We start from the raw sequence: 4,934 nt of genomic DNA on the forward strand, positions 1-4,934 counted from the left end.
CTCATCCGGGGCTCAGAACAACATTCGGTAACCACATACAAACTTCCTTTATAACCCTAGCATCATCGAACCTTAAGTGTGTAGACCCTACGGGTTCGGGAACCATGCAGACATGACCGAGACGTTCTCCGGTCAATAACCAACATCGTGATCTGGATACCCATGTTGGTTCCCACATGTTCCATGATGATATCATCGGATGAACCACAATGTCGAGGATTCGATCAATCCCGTATACAATTCCCTTTGTCTAGCGGTATTGTACTTGCCCGGGATTCGATCGTCGGTATCCCGATACCTTGTTCAATCTCGTTACCGGCAAGTCTCTTTTACTCGTTCCATAACACATCATCCAATGATCAACTCCTTGGTCACATTGTGCACATTATGATGATGTCCTACCGAGTGGGCCCAGAGATACCTCTCCGTTTACACGGAGTGACAAATCCCAGTCTCGATTCGTGCCAACCCGACAGACACTTTCGGAGATACCTGTAGTGTACCTTTATAGCCACCCAGTTATGTTGTGACGTTTGGCACACCCAAAGTATTCCTACGGTATCCGGGAGTTGCACAATCTCATGGTCTAAGGAAATGATACTTGACATTTAGAAAAGCTTTAGCATACGAACTACACGATCTTTGTGCTAGGCTTAGGATTGGGTCTTGTCCATCACATCATTCTCCTAATGATGTGATCCCATTATCAACGACATCCAATGTCCATGGTCAGGAAACCGTAACCATCTATTGATCAACGAGCTAGTCAACTAGAGGCTTACTAGGGACATGGTGTTGTCTATGTATCCACACATGTATCTGAGTTTCCTATCAATACAATTCTAGCATGGATAATAAACGATTATCATGAACAAGGAAATATAATAATAACCAATTTATTATTGCCTCTAGGGCATATTTCCAACAACACGGCCATCATCAAACTTGGCGTCACATCGTGTAGTCGTACACATTTCGTAGATGTTCATGTCATCAGTGTCGTGGTACTTGGGGTGTTCGGACTTTCCGGCCCCGTTCTTGCGACGGTAGTTGTTTTGTTCGTTCGGAGAGGTACTTGATGACTCCAACGTCTTCGGGGCGACGGTAGTGGTACATACGAAGGTAGTCGAACTTGATGGATCCGAGGGCTCCGGGCGTCGTGCACAATTCGTAGACGTTCGGGTCTCCCGTAGAGGTACCAGACGCATCCCGGATATGTAGTCGTACACGCACGTAGATGAACTTGGTGGGTCCTCGATGTCCTGGTACTTGGCGTTCGGTGCGGTACTTGCCGAGCAAGAGGCGAAGTCGTGGTTCGATGGTATTGACCACAAAGGTGGTTGCAAGCACGGAAGGCCGTCGGAGAGGGAGCAGGGGCGCGAGGAGGGCCATGGAAGGCACGGGTCTGCCAAACCTGCAACTATAGTTGATGACGACGGCAGAGGAGACTTTGGGGTCGGCCCTGGCGCCAACTTGACCATGGAGACGACGGAGGTTGGCGGCTAGAGGTGGAGGGGAACACAACGAGGCGGGCGACAGCGGCCTGCTCGCTGGCACGTCTGGTGGAGGAGGTTGCCGGGCGACAGAGGTGGACGAGACAAGGGGCGGCGGAGTGCCATGGCTGAGGGAGCAGAGGGGAAGGATTGGGTGCTGGGGGGAGCAGCAAGACGCGCCATGGTGGTGGTGCTGGAGGAACACGACGCCGGCTTCGGGGAGCTCCCTCGAGCGCCGCTGGAGGACGAAGAAACATGAGACGCATCTAGGGAGGCGGCTGCTGCACGGAGGCTCGACGAGGGGCGGATCGATGCTCGGGGACGGGCGCGTCCCTGGGCGGCTTCCTGCTGGTGGTCGGCGGCGCGGTGCCATGGCCGAGGGAATCGGGCGTCGCCCTTGGAGGCGATGGGTCAATCGGGCACGGGAGTGAGAGGTGGGGGTATCGAGTAGTGAGATGGGGATCGGGCAAACGGCGGCGGAAGGGAACAAGGAGGAGGGGCTCGCTAGGGTTATGGGGGGGCGTGACTGGGCCTTGGCCTCGGTGCAGATGGGCCGCGGGGATGGTGAGCGGGCTGGGGACGCGCTGCTGGGCCGCGGCAGCTGCTGCGCTTGGAGGCCAGCCCAGGAAAGCCTTTTCCTTTTTCATTTACTTCTTGTTTATTTAAATAAACAGTTACAATAAAAGAAAAGGCCAGGGTGCTAGAAGAGGAGTTTTTCAAATATAAAAATATCCTCAATCTCCTGGAACTATACTCTATTTGATAAAATTGCCTTGGATATTTTTAGAGGTGGCAAAATAAATCAAGTTTGAATGGGTCATTTTAAAACCCAACCAAAACAATTACAAAAGAGGTGACATTTGACAGAGAGATTAAGAATGAGGTGCACTAGCATCAGGAAAAGAATGAACATTTATGGATGAGGGGAAAATGTCACTTGCCAAAATGAAAGAAAGAAGAAGGAAGGAGGTGATGATGCATGGGACATATGCATAGGGCTAGCAACATAGAGAAACATAGTGCAAGTACAACAAGATGAAAACCATAAAGCAAAGATATGACAAGGCACTCAACATGATCATGGCAAGATGCAACACGCAAGTGAATGACAAGGCAACAACAGCGTAAACTGGAAGACACCTGGCGCAATGGTCTCGGGGCGTTACACATGATCTGCCGGAGTATCCTTCGATGTGTTTCTGTGTCAACCTTCCGAAACCCCGGCAGATTAATGTTGAGCCTTGCCCTGCCAACAAATCCACACACACTCCTAAACCTCATGCGTTCTTTATCTGGTTTAGTTGGAGCCCAGGACTTTAAATCAATCTCGGTTACTTCATATACACCTTTAGGCTGGTGTGTGGGCTTCCTTGGAGTGTTCCTCCGTGTCCTGACCGGAAGGGTAATTGTTGCAGCTCTATCCTGTTCAAGACTACTTGATTCCTCACAATCTGCTGAAGACCTAGGGTTGTCCGAATCAGATGAAGATACATGGCCTGAATGAGTGTTGCCGCTGCTACTCGGCATCTACAGAGAACGCATGCGAAACTTAGGAAAGGAGGATAAGCATAAAACTAACAACTTGGTATCAACCTTTCTAAACATGCCATGCAATAATTTAGAAAATGTACGACTAATTTTTTAAGTTTGTGTGACTCGGGCGCTCGCGGTCTGTAAATAGGCAGTAACTTATTGGAACAAATACAGCTTATATGTAGTACTATATGTTACTCTCACCCTCTTTACATATATTTAATTCTTTGCCACGTCAGTATATATACTTGCTATTTCCGAGTGCATGACATCGTCGGCTATGATACCACCACTATGGCCAGCCTTATATAGGGAGTATCATATAGTACTATATATATGTATAGTATCATGCATATGATACTAGTGTATGATACTACATGTGTACCTTCATAGTGCATATATATTATCATAGAGTAGTACTAGCTCCCTCTGTAAACTAATATAAGAGCGTTCAGATTACTAAATAGTGACTTAAACGCTCTTACATTAGTTTATGGAGGGAGTATATATCATAGATGACCGTATTTATAGCCATGCATGACACAAAGTAGTATAGCATTTATTATGTATATATATATATATATATGTTACGGTATCTACCTATGTTACTGCTTCTTTGCCACATCATCATATTTTCTATTCCCGGGTGCATGATACAACTATGATACCCCCAGTATGGTCACCCTAATAAGAATGGTCGTAATATGGGAGTATCAAGCGGTATGATGCATGCCAATTAGACTTTTTGGATGATGTGGCACACAGTTAAATGATGAAAGAGAGGGTGTGTGGTATCATATCATGATACCGTATCATATTAAATGCTGTACTACTTTGTGTCATGCATGGTAATTAATAAGGAACCTAAGATACTAACTGATGATACTATGCATGCACGCATTACAGAGGTATTGCTGATCATATACTAGTATCATGCATATATACTCCCTCCTTTCCGGTTGATAGGATTATCTCAAAATTTTAGTTTGTCCATTTTATAAGGCTCAATTTGGTTGTTCCCCATCACATGTCCTGATTCCAAGGTGCATTAAATCATTGCATGCAAGTATTAAGAGAAAGTTGACCAATGCATGTACTTTATATATGCATGCATGTATTGCAATTAATACATTGGAAAACATATTTTTTTAGGAAAACAAAAGCATTAATTGGGTGTTCTTGCAAACTACAAAGGTATTCCACCACTCACCATCTACCTTGGTTGGTAAGATTTTCTAATTGAGCCCTATAAGGCTGGTTGTAATTGGGAGAGTATCATATATATATATATATAACACATACATGCATATATATGATAGTGTAGCTAGGATACTAGCTACTTCCGTAATGCATAGTATCATAAGTTAACATCTTAGGTTGTCTTACTAATCACACAAAGTAGTAGTACAAAATTTAATATGACATGGTATCATGATATGATACCACATCCTCTCGTGTGTGCCACATCATCCAAAAAGTCTAGTTGGCATGCATCATACTGCTTATGATAATACCATTAACCAGCCTAGCTAAACCAGAAAGGAGGGAGTATGAGACTAGCTAGCCACAATGGAGAGTAGTACACTGGTAACATACACATATCCCTAGACTATATATGTTACTATACCTTCATAGCGGGTAGTAACATAAGTGTAGTGTGATGCAAAGCTTCATTTCTTAGGTTACAAACTCATATTGCATTGGTACATGTGATGCTACAATAACTATCTAAGTTACTAAAACTATCTCTCTCCTCATTAACTTATTGCCACATAAGCAAGTTTGTTGAGTTGGAGTCGGTGTTACTGCTGAAGGTACTCCCACTTTGGCTAGTCTGATACTAGCTAGTCGTCTATGATATACTAGCTACCTCACTAAGAGCATGGTTAATAATACAGCCAAGGGGCG

The sequence above is a fragment of the Triticum dicoccoides genome, chromosome 2A, assembly GCF_002162155.2.
Source record: "Triticum dicoccoides isolate Atlit2015 ecotype Zavitan chromosome 2A, WEW_v2.0, whole genome shotgun sequence".
NCBI classification, from domain to species: domain Eukaryota; kingdom Viridiplantae; phylum Streptophyta; class Magnoliopsida; order Poales; family Poaceae; genus Triticum; species Triticum dicoccoides.